Source organism: Scyliorhinus canicula, chromosome 5, assembly GCF_902713615.1.
Source record: "Scyliorhinus canicula chromosome 5, sScyCan1.1, whole genome shotgun sequence".
In the NCBI taxonomy this organism is placed as follows: domain Eukaryota; kingdom Metazoa; phylum Chordata; class Chondrichthyes; order Carcharhiniformes; family Scyliorhinidae; genus Scyliorhinus; species Scyliorhinus canicula.
In genome coordinates, this window is record NC_052150.1 from 54,214,778 (window position 1) to 54,234,266 (window position 19,489).

Consider the following 19,489-nt stretch of genomic DNA (forward strand, 5'->3'; position numbering starts at 1 on the left):
CACCTTGTAAAGTCCTTCACAGAAGGCCTGTCTGGTGCCGAAGCTGATCGCATTTCTTTGAAATATAGATTCTGTGATCCTGGCTTTTTAATCCTTCACATAATATTTTTAGTAATATTGCACACAAGTAAAAACTATGCCTTCTTTTAATCAGTGTGAAGATATTTATTTTTGACTCTGTATGCTCTTGGAATCTTATCCTAAAAGAGTGGGGTCAAATAGGAATCAAAGATTATAAAAATTCTGGGGCGGAATTAGGAATTCCCCCCCCCCCCCCATGCCGGGTGGGAGAATCGCCGGGGTGCCGAGCAAGTCCCGCCACGCTGCCCCGGCACCTGTACGCGATTCTCCCACCAACCCCCAAACAGGCGCGGCAAAATTCACGGCTGGACGCTGGGAGAATCGCCACTCGCCGTTTGTAATGGCCGAGCGGTGATTCTCTGGCCCGGATGGGCCGAGCGGCCTGCCCAACATGACAGGTTCCCGTCAGCGCCATCCACACCTGGTCGCTGCTGGCCGAAACAGCATGGGAATTCTGGGGGATGTAGCCTGTGGGGGGAGGGAGGGGGGATCCTGCTCCCCGGGGGGCCTCAAAAGGGATCTGGCCCGCGATCAGTGCCCACCGATCGGCGGGCCGGCCTCTCTGAAGGAGAACCTCCTTTCCTCCGCCGCCCCGCAAGATCCATCCGACATTTCTTGTGGGGCGGCCGCAGGGAGGACGGCAACCGCGTGTGCGCGGGTTGGTGCCGTCTAACCTGCACATGCGTGGGTGATGTCATTTACGCGGCGCCGGCCGCATCATTTACGCACGCGGCGTAAATGACTCGGCGCCGCTCCTAGCCCCCTGGGGGTGGGAGAATAGGTGGCAGGGAGCGGCCTCCGACGCCGGAGTGAAACACTCTGGTTTTCACTCCGGCGTCGGGACTTAGTCTCCCGATGGGAGAATTGCGCCCCTGGTTTAGCCTGGAGGAATGGCCAGGGAGGGGGATGGATTTGATGTCTGGGATACATAGTCTTCTGTTTTTTTGGAGGAAATCTATTTGGAGGAAATTATGCCATATCCAATAAATTAATTTGGTCAAAAAGTAAAAAGCAAGACAGTGGCAGTGGTGGGTTCCAGGGAAGTAAATGATGGAGAGTTAGATCTAAGCCTCGTTATTATTTCGATCTCAATGTAAAAGTGGGATGTGGATGATGTGGCTAAGTGGGAGCATGTTGATGAGGAAGAGGCAATGCAGGGTGAAAGGTCAAGCCATTGTTGGAGTTACCCTGGCTATGGTTGGATTAGTTAAAGTGGAACAAAGAGTAGGTTATTCATAGAATTCAATGGAAATTACACAATGGAAACAGGGAATTTGGTCCAAATGGTCTGTGCAACATTGAGCTTTTTCCCACCCTACTTCATCTACCCAAATCAGCTTTCCTTCTATTCCTTTATTTTTCAAGCACTTGTATACCTCCTTCTGAAATGCTTCCATGCTCAGCACATCAACTACTCCATAGCAATGTTTATATTCTAACTATATGAGTAAATAAGCTTCTCCTAAATTCCTTGAATGATTTATTAGTGACTATTTTATATTTATGACCCTAGTTTAGAAATACTCCAAATGTAGAAACCACGGGCTGGATCCTCTATTGCCCGATGCCGATATCGTAATCGACGACCGGCGGAGAATTGACTCCGACACCCAAATCGGGGCCACCGCCGGTTTGAATCAGGTCAGCTATGTTCCGCCCCCTTGGAGATGGCGTTGTCGCGTGTCTCGTGCCTTTGCAATGGCATTGGCGTGACCTTGGCCAGCCCTCCCACGATGCTCCGCCCCGATGGGCTGAGTTCCCGATGGCGCAGGACCTGTGCGGTCTCAGCCATTCGTGAATGCGGTGTGGCGGCTGCGGACTGTGTCCAACGACGCCACACTCGGCTGAGATCCGTTTCACTGGTCAAGGGGGGGCTTCACTGAGAGCTGGGGGGACTGGTGGGGGGCGGCGGCGGGTAGCCAAGGTGGTGGGCTGTGGTGTCGGGTTCACGCATGGCCGCTGACTTGTTGTACGGCGCGTCCACTGCAGGTCGTCAGCTGTTAGTATGCGCGGCCAGGGACCCGGCCGTTTTTGGCACGGGAGCCGGGAGTTTCACCCAACGCTGCTGCTAGCCCTCACTGGTCCTGGAAGCGGTGAGGGTTTCACGCAGAAATCTTGGTCGTGAAAGACCACAAATGCTCCGTTGGCGTAAATACTTAGTTGCTGAAACAGAGAATCAAGCCGCACTTCTTTATATCCACACTGTACAACCATTTCACCATTTGAAAATATTTATTCGATCATCCTTTCGCTTTTTTTTTGAAGAAAGTATTTTCTGGTAATTATTCACTAAGGTGGGCATTGGAGGAGATGCGTTGGTCAACAATGTCAATGCAGAGTGGTCGGAGAGAAGGAGTGGAGGAATACCACAGTAACATAGAATTTGTAACTTTGGTTTTGGCACAGCGGCAGAGATGGAACAAAGAAGTGCAGTAAAGGTGGATCAAGACTGCAATACTGTCAAGGAAAGTGAAAAGGAGATTGGAGTACACAGGAGTTGAAGGTGTTTTTTTTAAAACAGGGGTAGCGAAGAAGGCAATTTTGAAAGAAGCAGCACTGTTTGAGGAGAGGGAACCATTTACAATGTCTGCTAATATGAGTGCCGATATGGCTTAATGAGAATTTGTTATTATGAGTGGCATTATTCAGTGGCATCGTCGAGCCTGACGTGGTGTCGGGACGAGGCTGTTGAATCTCACAAGAGGCCTCTCACGAGATTTGCGATGCTCAAATGTCTCGCAAGATTCAATGGAATCCCGTGAGACGTCACGATCTGGATCTTGCTCTCACTGGGTGTGGTCCAGGGCAGCAGGTTTCAATGAGCTGTACGACTCATTTAAATATACATTCACCAGATTCTCTCAGTGCCCGAGACTCAATGGACGCACCTGGAGGACCTTACCAGGGCACCATTTAGTACTGGTCCACACAAACATTGGAGACCCTTGTGTGGTCAGGGACAGGGCAGGGTGGCACATTGGCGCTCCCCCTGGCATCCAGCCACCAGGGCAGTGCCACCCTGGCATCAGGAAATCCCCCTAAGTGCAGCCTCAGTGAAGAGAATCTCTCCCAAGTCAAAATAGCCTTTGAGGATTTCCTTATCTTTCCGACTGTTGCTGTTAGGCTGACTGGTCTATTCTCCCTGGACATTTTCTAACCCTCTTCTCAAATATAAGAACTGCGGGGCAGCACGGTGGCGCAGTGGGTTAGCCCTGTTGCCTCACGGCGCCGAGGTCCCAGGTTCGATCCCGGCTCTGGGTCACTGTCCGTGTGGAGTTTGCACATTCTCCCCGTGTTTGCGTGGGTTTCACCCCCACAACCCAAAGATGTGCAGAGTAGGTGGATTGGCCACACTAAAAATTGCCCCTTAATTGGAAAAAAATTAATTGGATACACTAAATTTTAAAAAAAAAATATATAAGAACTGCATGAGTTATGAGTCTGTCCTCTGGCACTAGACCTGTTTCAAATGAATGATTTAATACGAGTAGTAATGCCTGTGATATCTCTTCCCTAGATTCTTTAAAAATATGTGAATACAATCTATACATAGAGAGCCTTTATCCACTTTGAGTTTGTTTCTTTGATTCATTTTATGTGTACTTATCTTATTATTCATTACTCATCTCACCATTTATGTCACGTCCACCTGTCCTATCTCTCTGGTAAATACCAAAGCAGAAAAATTATTTTATATTTCTGCAATTTCACAATCGTTATGCGCTGTGTTGTAATGTCTACCATTAATAGTCCAATTCTCATCACAGCCTTCCTTTCTTGGTTGAAATCTTTTACATTTTGTTTTATGTTCTTTGATAATATAATTTCATAATTCTTTGCCTACCTAATTTCTTTTTTGCCTTCTTTCCCAATCTTTTCATATTTTCTCTTATCGCATACTCTTTTTCAGTCTATGCACTTACTGTAAGTATCTTTCCTAACCCTCAGTTGATCTCTTATGTCTTTCTTCATTCGTGGATTTCACTTACGACTTATTTGTTCTTTCACTTGTAAGGATCCTCCTGTTTAAACCCGGTTTGTTCCCTGTTTCTCCTTTTAATTTCTGTTATCTTTGCTATTACAATTTTTATCCATGGATGATTAATGGTTTACCTTTAATTCGAACAGAAGCCTGGGTTGGGTAAACTGAAGATTGACCTGTGACCGCCAGACAAAGCAGCCTGTGGGAAGCTGTCTGTATTTCAAACCAGCAGATTCCAGAAGGATTTGACTAACATCAGTGCTGACTCAGCTTGATGGATTTGGCTGGAAGCCAATGGACTGGCACAGATTGCTGGGCTTTGCCAACTGCCTGCGCTGATTGGTTTTGATTTCCCTGAAATTTATCTCTCTCCAGTATCATTCTGAGATCAGAGCTCGGAGCTGCTTCTCTGATTTTCTCTCTCTAAGATGCTAAAAACTCTATCCAAATCCTGTGTGGGGACTCTGTTCTTTCCTCAGTAAGGTTGGAGGTCATTTTGGTGAATTTGGAAACCAATTAAGATTAAAGCCCAGGCTAGAGCTGGTTTAAGGTGAGACAAATAGCCTTAAGAAAAAAACAGGCTTCAGGCCGATTCTTTCAGTGAAGGCTCAGGTTAATGTTCTATGTTCTAATAAAGGTTTGCACTGGAGTGCTGAACTTGTGGCATTTGAGTGCTACAGTGAGAGTTTGGTGATTGAGGGAGTATAAGGGTTCATTTTTATTTAAAGTCTAGTATTTCTTTTATTTAGTTCATTAACTTAAAAGTTGCTGTTTGGTCTATAAGAAGGTGAATTTTGAATCAGCTTTAAACAAGGTTCTACTTGGACTTACTTGCAGCTGGAGCTTGTTAATTAGTTAATTGCATTAGGCCAGTTTTCAGAAGCTAGAGTCACAGTATAAATAGGAGCTAGTTACAGTGCAGACTTTGTTTGCACTGAGTGCTGAGCTTGTGGCATTTGAGTGCTACAGTGAGAGTTTGGTGACTGAGGGAGTGCTGAGCTTGTGGCATTTGAGTGCTACAGTGAGAGTTTGGTGACTGAGGGAGTGCTGAGCTTGTGGCATTTGAGTGCTACAGTGAGAGTTTGGTGACTGAAGGAGTGCTGAGCTTGTGGCATTTGAGTGCTACAGTGAGAGTTTGGTGACTGAGGGAGTTAGGTGAGGAGGGAGTAAGGTGCTCCTTACATTTCATTTCCTATATTTATCAAAGAGCGTGAAGGGAGCCAGGAGTTTAGAGTACAGCTGACTGGAAGTAGAGTCGGAGGGCGGAGGTCCAGTTGGTCCAAGGGGCAGCTAATTCTGTAAAGTAAGAGGGGATGGAGGCTAGGGCAGTTGCATGCTCCTCCTGTAGGATGTGGGTGGTGAGGGATACCACTGGTGTCCCTGCTGACTATACCTGCGGGAAGTGCACCCAACTCCAGCTCCTCAGAAACCATGTTAAGGTACTGGAGCTGGAGCTGGATGAACTTCGGATCATCCGGGAGGCAGAGGGGGTCATAGAGAAGAGTTACAGGGAGGTAGCCACACCAAAGGTACTGGACAAGAGTAGCTGGGTTACAGTCAGGGGAAAGAAAACTAACAGGCAGACAGTGCAGGGATCCCTCGTGGCCGTTCCCCTTCAAAACAAGTATACCGTTTTGAATGCTGTTGGGGGGCATGACCTACCGGGGGAAGGCCCCAGCGGCCAGGTCTCTGGCACTGAGTCTGGCTCTGGGGCTCAGAAGGGAAGGGGGGAGCATAGAAAAGCAATAGTAATAGGAGATTCAATGGTTAGGGGAACAGATAGGAGATTCTGTGGTCGCGAGCGAGACTCCCGAAAGGTATGTTGCCTCCCGGGTGCCAGGGCCAGGGATGTCTCGGATCGTGTCTTCAGGATCCTGAAGGGGGAGGGTGAGCAGCCAGAAGTCGTGGTGCACATTGGTACCAACGATGTAGGTAGGAAAAAGGGTGTGGAGGTAATAAACAAGTTTAGGGAGTTAGGCTGGAAGTTAAAGGCCAGGGCAGACAGAGTTGTCATCTCTGGTTTGATGCCAGTGCCACGTGATAGCGAGGCTAGGAATAGGGAGAGAGTGCAGTTGAACACGTGGTAGCAGGAATGGTGTAGGAGGGAGGGCTTCAGGTATTTGGATAATTGGAGCGCATTCTGGGGAAGGTGGGACCTGTACAAGCAGGACGGGTTGCATCTGAACCAGAGGGGCACCAATATCCTGGGGGGGAGGTTTTCTAGTACTCTTCAGGAGGGTTTAAACTAACGTGGCAGGGGAATGGGAACCGGATCTGTAATCCAGCAACTAAGGAAGATGATAGTCAGGACGCCAAAGCATGTAGTGATGCAGTGGGGAAGGTAACAATGACAAAGGAGAGTACTTGCAGACAAGGAGATGGGTTGAAGTGTGTATACTTTAATGCAAGAAGCATCCATCAGGAATAAGGTTGGTGAACTTAAGGCATGGATCGGTACTTGGGACTACGATGTGGTGGCCATCACGGAAACTTGGATAGAAGAGGGACAGAAATGGTTGTTGGAGGTCCCTGGTTATAGATGTTTCAACAAGATTAGGGAGGATGGTAAAAGAAGTGGGGGGTGGCATTGTTAATTAGAGATTGTATAACAGCTGCAGAAAGGCAGTTCGAGGGGGATCTGCCTACTGAGGTAATATGGGTTGAAGTCAGAAATAGGAAAGGAGCAGTCACCTTGTTGGGAGTTTTCTATAGGCCCCCCAATAGCAGCAGAGATGTGGAGGAACAGATTGGGAAACATATTTTGGAAAGGTGCAGAAGTCACAGGGTAGTAATCATGGGTGACTTCAACTTCCCAAACATTGAGTGGAAACTCTTTAGATCAAATAGTTTGGATGGGGTAGTGTTTGTGCAGTGTGTCCAGGAAGCTTTTCTAACACAGTATGTAGATTGTCCGACCAGAGGGGAGGCCATATTGGATTTAGTACTCGGTAATGAACCAGGGCAGGTGATAGATTTGTTAGTAGGGGAGCATTTTGGAGGTAGTGACCACAATTCTGTGACTTTCACTTTAGTTATGGAGAGGGATAGGTGCGTGCAACAGGGCAAGGTTTATAATTGGGGGAAGGGTAAATACAATGCTGTCAGACAAGAATTGAAGTGCAGAAGTTGGGAACATAGGCTGTCAGGGAAGGACACAAGTGAAATGTGGAACTTGTTCAAGGAACAGGTACTGCGTGTCTTTGATATGTATGTCCCTGTCAGGCAGGGAAGAGATGGTCGAGTGAGGGAACCATGGTTGACAAGAGAGGTTGAATGTCTTGTTAAGAGGAAGAAGGAGACTAATGTAAGGCTGAAGAAACAAGGTTCAGACAGGGCGCTGGAGGGATACAAGATAGCCAGGAGGGAACTGAAGAAAGGGATTAGGAGAGCTAAGAGAGGGCATGAAAAATCTTTGGCGGGTAGGATCAAGGAAAACCCCAAGGCCTTTTACACATATGTGAGAAATATGAGAATGACTAGAGCGAGGGTAGGTCCGATTAAGGACAGTAGCGGGAGATTGTGTATTGAGTCTGAAGAGATAGGCGAGGTCTTGAACAAGTATTTTTCTTCAGTATTTACAAACAAGAGGGGTCATATTGTTGGAGAGGACAGCGTGAAGCAGACTGATAAGCTTGAGGAGATACTTGTCAGGAAGGAAGATGTGTTGCGCGTCTTGAAAAACTTGAGGATAGACAAGTCCCCCGGGCCTGACGGGATATATCCAAGGATTCTATGGGAAGCAAGAAATGAAATTGCAGAGCCGTTGGCAATGATCTTTTCATCCTCGCTGTCAACAGGGGTGGTACCAGAGGATTGGAGAGTGGCGAATGTCATGCCCCTGTTCAAAAAAGGGAATAGGGATAACCCTGGGAATTACAGGCCAGTTAGTCTTACTTCGGTGGTAGGCAAAGTAATGGAAAGGGTACTGAGGGATAGGATTTCTGAGCATCTGGAAAGGCATTGCTTGATTAGGGATAGTCAGCACGGATTTGTGAGGGGTAGGTCTTGCCTTACAAGTCTTATTGACTTCTTTGAGGAGGTGACCAAGCATGTGGATGAAGGTAAAGCAGTGGATGTAGTGTACATGGATTTTAGTAAGGCATTTGATAAGGTTCCCCATGGTAGGCTTATGCAGAAAGTAAGGAGGCATGGGATAGTGGGAAATTTGGCCAGTTGGATAACAAACTGGCTAACCGATAGAAGACAGAGAATGGTGGTGGATGGCAAATATTCAGCCTGGAGCCCAGTTATCAGTGGCGTACCGCAGGGATCAGTTTTGGGTCCTCTGCTGTTTGTGATTTTCATTAACGACTTGGATGAGGGAGTTGAAGGGTGGGTCAGTAAATTTGCAGATGATACGAAGATTGGTGGAGTTGTGGATAGTGAGGAGGGCTGTTGTCGGCTTCAAAGAGACATAGATAGAATGCAGAGCTGGGCTGAGAAGTGGCAGATGGAGTTTAACCCTGACAAGTGTGAGGTTGTCCATTTTGGAAGGACAAATATGATTGCGGAATATAGGGTTAATGGTAGGGTTCTTGGTAATGTGGAGGAGCAGAGAGATCTTGGGGTCTATGTTCATAGATCTTTGAAAGTTGCCACTCAAGTGGATAGAGCTGTGAAGAAGGCCTATGGTGTGCTAGCGTTCATTAGCAGAGGGATTGAATTTAAGAGCCGTGAGGTGATGATGCAGCTGTACAAAACCTTGGTCAGGCCACATTTGGAGTACTGTGTGCAGTTCTGGTCACCTCATTTTAGGAAGGATGTGGAAGCTTTGGAAAAGGTGCAAAGGAGATTTACCAGGATGTTGTCTGGAATGGAGAGTAGGTCATACGAGGAAAGGTTGAGGGTGCTAGGCCTTTTCTCATTAGAACGGAGAAGGAGGAGGGGCGACTTGATAGAGGTTTATAAGATGATTAGGGGAATAGATAGAGTAGACAGTCAGAGACTTTTTCCCCGGGTGGAACACACCATTACAAGGGGACATAAATTTAAGATAAATGGTGGAAGATATAGAGGGGATGTCAGAGGTAGGTTCTTTACCCAGAGAGCAGTGGGGGCATGGAATGCACTGCCTGTGGAAGTAGTTGAGTCGGAAAAGTTAGGATTGGATTGGATTGGATTTGTTTATTGTCACGTGTACCGAGGTACAGTGAAAAGTATTTTTCTGCAAGCAGCTCAACAGATCATTCAGTACATGGGAAGAAAAGGGAATTGAACAGAATTCAAGAAAATACATGAGAATACATAATAGGGCAACACAAGATATACAATGTAACTACATAAGCATTGGCATCGGATGAAGCAGACAGGGTGTAGTGTTAATGAGGACAGTCCATAAAAGGGTCATTTAGGAGTCTGGTGACAGTGGGGAAGAAGCTGCTTTTGAGTCTGTTCGTCCGTGTTCTCAGACTTCTGAATCTCCTGCCCGATGGAAGAAGTTGGAAAAGTGAGTAAGCCGGGTGGGAGGGATCCTTGATTATGCTGCCTGCTTTCCCCCGGCAGCGGGAGGTGTAGATGGAATCAATGGATGGGAGGCAGGTTCGTGTGATGGACTGGGCGGTATTCACGACTCTCTGAAGTTCCTTGCGGTCCTGGGCCGAGCAGTTGCCATACCAGGCTGTGATGCAGCCCGAGAGGATGCTCTCTATAGTGCATCTGTAAAAGTTGGTAAGGGTTAATGTGGACTTGCCAAATTTCCTTAGTTTCCTGAGGAAGTAAAGGCGCTGTTGTGCTTTCTTGGTGATAGCGTCGACATGAGTGGACCAGGATAGATTTTTGGTGATGTGCACCCCTAGGAATTTGAAACTGCTCACCATCTCTACCTCGGCTCCGTTGATGCTGACAGGGGTGTGTACAGTACTATGCTTCCTGAAGTCGATGACCAGTTCTTTAGTTTTGCTGGCATTAAGGGAGAGATTGTTGTCGTTGCACCACTCCACTAAGTTCTCTATCTCCCTCCTGTATTCAGACTCGTCGTTGTTCGAGATCCGGCCCACTATGGTCGTATCGTCAGCAAACTTGTAGATGGAGTTGGAACCAAGTTTTGCCATGCAGTCGTGTGTGTACAGGGAGTAGAGTAGGGGGCTAAGTACGCAGCCTTGCGGGGCACCGGTGTTGAGGACTATTGTGGAGGAGGTGTTGGTGTTCATTCTTACTGACTGTGGTCTGTTGGTCAGAAAGTCAAGGATCCAGTTGCAGAGTGGAGAGCCAAGTCCTAGGTTTTGGAGCTTTGATATGAGCTTGGCTGGGATTATGGTGTTGAAGGCGGAGCTGTAGTCAATAAATAAGAGTCTGATGTAGGAGTCCTTGTTTTCGAGATGCTCTAGGGATGAGTGTAGGGCCAGGGAAATGGCGTCTGCTGTGGACCGGTTGCGACGGTATGCGAATTGAAGTGGGTCAAGGCGTTCCGGGAGTATGGAGGTGATGCGCTTCATGATCAGCCTCTCAAAGCACTTCATTACAACTGACGCCGGGCGGTAGTCATTGAGGCACGTTGCCTGGTTCTTCTTTGGTACCTGTATGATGGTGGTCTTCTTGAAGCAGGTGGGGACCTCGGAGTGGAGTAGGGATAGGTTAAAGATGTCTGTGAAAACCTCTGCCAGCTGGTCCGCGCAGGTTCTGAGTGCACGACCAGGGATCCCGTCCGGGCCCATCGCCTTCCGTGGGTTCACTTTCAGGAAGGCCGATCTGACTTCGGAAACTGTGATGGTGGGTATGGGTGAATTATGGGTTGCTGGGGCACTCGATAGCGGGTTGTTGGTTACCTGCTCAAACCGAGCATAGAATGCGTTAAGTTCATCGGGGAGGGGTGCACTGCTGCCAGAGATACTGCTCGGCTTCGCTTTGTAGCCCGTTATGTTGCTTACTCCTTGCCACAACCGCCGAGAGTCTGTCTGTGACTCTAGCTTAGTTTGATATTCTCTCTTGGCATCTCGGATGGCTTTGCGGAGGTCGTACCTGGATTTCTTGTATAGGACAGGGTCGTCTGCCTTGAACGCCTCAGATCTGTCCTTCAGTAGGGAGTCAATCTCGCGGTTGAGCCATGGTTTCCGGTTGGGGAACATACGTACTGCTTTCTTTGGCACGCAGTCGTCCACACATTTGCTGATGAAGTCTGTGACGGTGGTGACATACTCATTTAAGTTAGTCGCTGAGTTCTTAAATATGGACCAGTCCACTGTCTCTAAGCAGTCACGTAAGAGTTCTTCTGTCTCCTCAGACCAGCACTGCACAACCTTCTTAGCTGGATTCCCCCGCTTGAGTTTCTGCTTGTAAGCCGGGAGAAGGAGCACAGGGACCTTCAAGCGGCTTTTGGATAGGTACATGGATTAGGGTAGAATAATGGAGTGTAGGTTAACTTCTTAAGGGCAGCACGGTAGTATTGTGGATAGCACAATTGCTTCACAGCTCCAGGGTCCCAAGTTCGATTTCGACTTGGGTCGCTGTCTGTGTGGAGTCTGCACATCCTCCCCGTGACTGCATGGGTTTCCTCCGGGTACTCCGGTTTCCTCCCACAGTCCAAAGATGTGCAGGTTGGGTGGATTGGCCATGAAAAATTGTCCAAAATTCTATGATTAACCTTGGACAAAAGTTTGGCGCAACATCGTGGGCCAAAGGGCCTGTTCTGTGCTGTATTTCTCTATCTTTCTCTATCTCTATCTATCTAAAGGTGCCTCTCAAGAGGAATCCTCCTGACTGGGAGTACTGAATGAATATTGCTGCCAGAAGATTAATGCTAACAGAACACCGATGGCTTTGATCACTCAGCGCCCTGGGAGGACAGCCTGGTGCAAAGTCTTCAAAATTGGAAGCAAGGATTCTCATCTTTCTTTTTATATTAATCCCTATTATTTTACCCCTCCCCATCCCTTTGTGTTTTTCTGTTACATGTGTGTGGGTAGAGGGTGGGATGGTTAAAAAGGGGGTTGAATGTTAGCTGATCATTATTCCGTTGTAATTACTGCATATTTCAAATTTATTTGTCATAAATAGATAGGCATTGTGTTCAACGTACAAACCTGGTGACAAAATAAAAGGGCCAATGGTTTCAGGAATTTTACACAAATTATTGGTTAATTCACTTGTGTTGGGATTCTGGGGCCTGAGGGGCTGGAACTAACTGTGCCCTAGCCCAGGGTGTCATAATACATTTTTAAAATTATGTGCGGAATTCTCTGTTCCTGAGGCTAAGTGGAGTATCCGGAGGTGATTCGCGACGGTAAAATTGGCACATACCCCTCACCGATTCCGGTACCAGTGAGGGGCTAGCATCGGCGCCACGTGGAACACCATGGATCATTGTGGAAAATGACCGCAAAATCGCCAGGTCCCGGGCCTCGCATGTGCACGCCTGATGAGCAGTACCGTTTGTGCCGGAAAATATGGTGCCAGCTGTGCTGGAACCCTAACCCGCCCACCCTGACTCCACAGCCCACCCCTTGGACACCCTCCACCACTCCCCCTTGCCCTAGCAGCAGCCCCCCGGCCAGCAGCATGGATCCTGGATGATTGTGGCAGTGCTGGACCCTGTCCGCAGCCGGCACGCCACGTTGCCGACCGCTCGGACCAGATGTGGCCTGTGCCGTCGGGAACTCTGCCCATCGGGGGGGAGGGGGGGGGTGGAGCATCATGGGTGGGCTGGCTGATGAAGCGCCAACAGCCTTGCGACTGCGTGCGGTGCATGGTCCGGTGATGCCAATTTGGAAGGGGGCGATGCATCGCCAACCGGCGTCAAACCGGCGTCTGTCCCGATTCCGGCGTCGGAAGCCTTTCCCTACCCGATTGCCGTTTTCGGTGTTGGGATACGGAGAATCCCGCCTCATATTTTCCTGCATTCTCTATAACACTGTTTTAAATGTTTGCCATTGTTGTTTTATTTTTTTTTGTCAATATAGTCAGCCAACCTAATTTTCTAATCTCTAGTCCCATCTACTCAAAATGAGTTTTTCTCGAATCTGTTAACTTGGGGCTGAACTCTCCGCTCCTCAAGGCCGGCAGAGCGATCGGCGATTGGGTGGAAAATCAGCATCGTCCGAAAAGCTGCCTGTCGATCCGTTTCCAATGCTCCAGTCCCCTGCTGGCAGTGGCATTGAGGTTTATACATCGCCCCAGCAGGAGGATGCAAATAGGTCAAATTGACTCATTTGCATCCTCTTAACAGGCTGGACAGCAGATTCTCCACACTTCTGTGATTCTCCGGTCCTCTGGGCTGGGATTCATGTGGATTGGTGCAGGTATTTGTCAGTGTGGCCCTGGTCAGTGGATTTCACAGTGGGCCAAGAGGGTAAGTCTTTAAGGTAGGTGCTCCCAAAGTCCATTGGAGATTCCCCTCCTCCCCACAATGAAAATGCTGCCCACCCCACCCCCCCCCCCCCCATCAGAGCCTCCCACCAGAGACCCCACCAGAGACCCCTGTAGCAAAGCCTCCCACCAGAACCCCCCAGATAACAGAGCCTCCCACCAGAGCCACTATAACAAACCCCCCCCCCCCTATTAAAGAAAGCTCTATCTGGAAGCTGGAGAACAGTTCAGACAAAGACAGTGGAAAAAAAAATTAATGCTTTAAAACTCACCTGTCCCCAACACCTGCTGCCTCAGGCAGAGAAAGCAACAGCTGTAAATTGCTGGAAAGTAAAAGCCACCTCTCCAGGGTTTAAATTCCCTCAGGTCTTTGATCTGCAAGGCTTTCATTCACGTCAATGAGAAATTGCTTGTACAAGGCTGTTAATTCCCTTCACACTTGAATGGATTTCATGTAGCCTGTTGTGAAACTAACCAGAATGTGTAGAAACATCAACCTATGATTAACAGCTCCTGACCAAATCAAAAGCATTTCACTTCAAACAGAAAATCCAGCCATTGGTTTTCATTATCATCTCAAAGCATTTTACATTATGGTCACTATTGCCCAGATGTTCCACTACTTTTACTTCCCTTATCTGCTCCAGTTCATTCCCTATTACTTGATCCAATAATGAATCTTTACTTGAGAGCCTTTTTACATATTGGGTAGAAAGACGCCCTGCACAAATTGTAGGAACTCCATTCCATTGTCCCCTCTTCTGTCCAATTTATATCAGGATAGTTGAAATTCCCCATGAATATTATTCTATGTTTTTCATTCAATTCTCTAATTTCACTTCATATTTCTTCCTCCACCTCATTCCACTATTAGGTGGTCTGGAGACTATACCTATCGAAGTGATTCATCCTTTATTTTCTTTCTATTTGGTCTTGCTATTTAATTCCCAGTCCTGCCATTTCTGTAGCCATGTCTCAGTAATCCCTATTATTTCTGGCTCCTCCCAATTCACGATTCCTCCAAATACCCTGTTTTACTGCACTATATGTTATTGCATTGCTGTACATGCATTTTAAACTATTTGAAAAAAAAATTAGAGTACCCAATTATTTTGTTCCAATTAAGGGGCAATTTAGCATGGCCAATCCCCCTACCATGCACATATTTGGGATGTGGGTGTGAAACCCATACAGACACAGGGAGAATGTGCAAACTCCACACGGACAGTGGCCCAGGGTCGGGATCGAACCTGGGTCCTCAGCACCGTAGGCAGCAGTGCTAACCATTGAGCCACCATGCCCCTCCCTTTTTTTAAAAACTTATTTTTAATAAGTTTTCCTCTTACTTTATGTTCCTTTTTTAGACTCCCATTCTATAACTATTTATTCCCTTGCCATCAAAACTCTTCATTACTTTATCCTTTCCTAAGTCCTCCTGCCATGTTTTATTTACATTTAAGCTGCTTACGCTTCTTGGAGATCCCTCATCTCTCTTCCTATATTAAAGCATTTGCCACCTTTCCCTATTTCTCCTTTCCACTAGGACACAGGTGTCATCTTGGTTCAAAGTGGAGCCAATCCCATTTGTACAGCTCCTTCCTGTCCTGGAACTGGTGCCAGTGTCCCATGTGAAGGGACTCCTATTCCCCATGCCATAGAAATATAGAAAATAGGAGCGGGAGGAGGCCATTCAGCCCTTCAAGCCTGCTCTGACATCCATTAAGATCATGGCAGATCATCCAACTCAATAGTCTAATCCTGCTTTCCTCCCATATCCTTTGATCCCCTTCACCCTAAGTGCTATATCTAACTGCTTCTTGAAAACATGCAAAGTTTTGGCCTCAACTACTTCCTGTGGTAACGAATTCCACAGGCCGACCACTCTCTGGATGAAGAAATTTCTCATCTCTTGTCCTAAACTCCATATCCTCAAACTGTGATCCTGGTTCTGGACACACCACCATCAGGAACATCCTTCCTGCATCTACCCTGTCCAGTCCTGTTAGAATTTTATAGGTTTCTATGAGAACTCCGCGTCATTCTTCTGAACTCCAGCAAATACAATCCTAACCAATTCAATCTCTCCTCGTATGTCAGGAATCAGTCAGGTAAACCTTTGCTGCACTCCCTCCAGAGCAAGACATCCTTCTTCAAATAAGGAGACCAAAACTGCACACAATATTCTAGGTGTGGCTTAACCAAGGCCCTGTATAATTACAGCAAGATATCCCTGCTCCTGTACTCGAAATCTCATGCTATGAAGGCCAACATACTATTTGCCTTCTTTACCACCTGCTGTACCTGCATGTTTATCTTCAGTGACTGGTGTACGAGGGCATGCAGGCCTCGTTGCACACTCCCCTCTCCTAAATTATGGCCATTCAGATAATATTTTGCCTTCTCATTTTTGCTACAAAAGTGGATAATCTCACATTTCTCCAAATTATACTGCATCTGCCATTCATTTGTCCACTCAGTCAACTTGTCCAACTCACACTGCATCCTCCTCACAGCTCAACCTCCCACCGAACTTGGTGTCATCTGAAAATTTGGAGATATTATATTTGTTCCCTCATCTAAATCATTAATATATATTGCGAATGGCTTGAGCCCGAGCACCGATCCCTGAGGTACCCCACCAGTCACTTCCTGCCAATTAGAAAAAGACCCGTTTATTCCGACTCCTAGTTTCCTGTCTGCCAGCAAGTTTTCTATCCATCTCAATCCACCACCTCTAAACCCATGCACTTTAATTTTGCACACTAATTTCTTATGCGTGACTTTGTCAAAAGCCATCTGAAAGTCCAAATATTCCACCTCCACTGGATCCCCCTCATCAACTTAACGAGTTACATCCTCAAAGAATTCCAGTAGATTTGTTAAGCACGATTTCTCCTTCATAAATCCATGCTGACTCTGTCCGACCCTGTCACTAGTTTCTAAGTGCTCTACTATAAAATCTTTGATAGAGTCTAGAATTTTACCCACTACCGACGTCAGGCTTACTGGCCTATAATTCCTGTTTTCTCTCTCCCTCCCTTTTTAAATAGTGGAGTTACCCATCCCTTTAGCCTTGCGTTAACTCTGCTGATCTTTCTGCTCCTATGCCAATTTGCATATGGTGCAGGCAATAATCCAGATATTATTACCCTTGAGGCCCTGCTTTTGCATTCAGAGCCTTTTCCTGATGCTCTTCAAGCAGAACGTCCTCCCTTTTCCTAACTTTGTTGCTTGTTCCAACATGGACCAAAACAATTGGATTGACTTCCTCCCTTTTCCTAGTTCTTCACCAGCCACTGCGTTAAATCTCTTACCCTGGACCTAGGTAGGCAACACACTCTTCAGGATTCTTGTTCTTGGCGACAGAATATGCTATTTATCTAATTACTTGCCAATATTCTTTCATGCCCCCTCTGTACTTTACAATTATCCTTTTAATTTGCACTTTCTATACTTTCTATACACCTCTGGACTTTCTGCTGTATTCAGCATTTGGGATCTGATATAACCTTCCTTTTCCCTTCCCTTTATTCTAACTTGCATGTTCCTTGTCAACCAGGGCTACTCAAGATCTTTGTGAGAACATATTTGTTCTGAACAATTCATCACCTCCTTGAATTTCTTTGATGTGGAGATGCCGGCGTTGGACTGGGGTGAGCACAGTAAGAAGTCTTACTGTGGCACCGATTTCTTTGGCACCGATTTAACTTCAAGTAGCTGTTTCCAGTCCACTTTTGCTAAATCATGTTTCAGCGTGGTAAAGTTGGCTGTCCCCCAATTTTGAACTTTTACTCCTGGCCTATTTTTGTCCATTTCCATAACTATGTTACGTCGAACTGAATTATGCCACTATCTTCAAAATGCTCTTTCGCTGACACCCCTTCCATTTGCTCAGTTTCATGAGGCTATGCCCCTTTATTTTTCAAAATCAACAGCTTAAAATGCAAGGTCACATTCCGAGGTGAAGGTGAGGAACAAACAAATCACCCTTGGGCAGAATGAAAGGAGAGACATTTCCTGTAATCCAGACACCCATTGAAACTCATAACTGTTTACGGAAGAGACAATAAAATTGCAAAGTATTGGTAATTGAAACAATGTCTGCCATAGTCAGACATTGGAAATACACAATAGATGAAGTATTTCAAGACAAGTCTGCCCAGCCGCTAGGGAGCACCATGGGGGGTGTCAAGAAAGTCTTCAGCAGAGGAAACAGATCTGCCCTCTCTCTTCCCCTCTCTTTTTTAGAATAACTGTGTCGCCTGGTTTGAGAAGCCAACTCTACCAGAAACCCACCTTCGAACTGAGGTCTCATAATAATTGTAAATGTCTTCCAAACCCGACTGCATCCAAGAAACCAACTAACTCAAATTGTCTGCAGTGTTTAAATTCTACACCTCAAGGACAAACAAAGGACACTTAACTGTATATTTAACCTTCTTTTATTGGATGCTAACTCCTGTTTTTCTGATACCTGTGTTTACCTGTATGTGTGTGTGTGTCTTTGAGTGTGTGGACCCAAATAATTGCATGAAGTCCAAAAGCCTAATGTCACATTTTATTATTTCTCTCAGGTTTCCAGGTTAATAAACTTGCTCTTTCTTTGACTTAAGAAAACCTTATTTGATTGGCTTATTAGTGATAGTTTAGTTCAATAAATTTTGATTTAAAGAAGGCAAAAAAAAAGGCCTCATGAAATAGAAACTTAAATCTTTGCTGTGACCAACTGAGGTGGTTCTGTCGAGAGGAGCCAATTCACCCCTTTTCACCTGGTCACAACAAATTTTGAGGCACATGTCTCGGGTTGCTCCCTCAGACTGAAGAAGAATTGGGGAAAGTAAATTGTTCCTTCAAAAGCAATAAAAAATCTGTTAAAAGTTTTATCGGGTCTGCAATACCAAAGTACTAAAATACCAAAGTACAAATGATGAGACAGAGAAGGAGGAACAGGCAGAGGACATCGAAGTCTTTTCATCCCCGATAAGTCTTCATGGAGCAGACGCGTCGGATCAGTCGGTGTACATTCCGTCAGTGAATGCTGTCGGCGGCAGGAATGATGTGGTGGGTGATCGTCAGGAGGCGGCTGAACTACAGAGTCAGCGTTCGAGACCTCTGAGGTTCTCGTCTCCATCTCGGCGTCTGATGAGACAACATCGAGCATGTCGGAGTTGAGAGAGATTGGAGGCATCACGGCAGGCTGGCTTGGCAATGGAACTGGAGGATCCAGGGCGGGCTTCCATCGAGGCAATTCACGAAGGAGAAACTGGTGTGAGCGAAGGTTATCCAGGTGTTGTATCATTAGTTGCCACCGAATGTAGCTTCTCGCCAGCATCTTAAGTTTGGACATTTCAGGATGTCTGTGGTGAAGATCCCCCAGCACGGTGGCCTGTCCCTTCGTCGGAACAACAACCTTGGTGCCCCACAGGAGGATGCTGTCCTCCATGGTCAACTCCGACAATTTTGAGGAGAAAACATTCAACTTCCCTGGTAGCTCCCAATGCTGCCCACCGTATAGCACCAGATGATGCACCTTGGCAAGCACAGGGTCCAGTCATGAACACATGAGGCAGTGACGGACAAGGAGTCCATGAAGTTCAGGACAGCAATCACTTTGTCCGCTGTAGGAGGGTTCGCAGTTCCAACCTGCAGGGGAAGACGGCTCAACGCACCAGCATGCACAATCTGGTTCCCTGGGTGGTGCTCGAACGAGTATTCATAGGCAATCAATAACAGAGCGCAGTGCTGAATCTTTGCAGACGCTATGGGCGGGACCGCCTTGTCTTCACGGAAGAGGTCTAGCAATTGCTTGAGACAAATGACGGCTACAGATGTATTAGTGAAATTGTTTTGCACCAAGTATGACCGCCAGACCTTTTTCTCGATCTGGGCATAACTTATTTTGCCCAAAGCCAGTGTCCGGGAGGCAGAAACAATCGGACGGTCGTGGCTGTCATCCATTCAATGGGACAAAACTGTAAGATGGTGAAGCATCGCATGTTTCATACAATGGTTTTGAGGAGTATGCCAGACCCCTGAGGAAGATAACCGCTGCTTCACCTTGCTAAACACTTTATCCTGGGCCTTGTTTGGTGGGTTGGCCATGATCAATTGCTCCTTAGTGTACAA

At 46.8% G+C, this 19,489-nt stretch overlaps 1 long non-coding RNA gene across 1 annotated transcript; it reads left to right on the forward strand.

The window, feature by feature from the left end:
- The first annotated feature begins 4,354 nt into the window (after positions 1–4,354).
- Positions 4,355–12,128, forward strand: LOC119965611. The gene is made up of 2 exons (XR_005460566.1): positions 4,355–4,613; positions 11,733–12,128. It is a non-coding gene; the product is annotated as an uncharacterized LOC119965611 (long non-coding RNA).
- Positions 12,129–19,489: the final 7,361 nt, after the last annotated feature.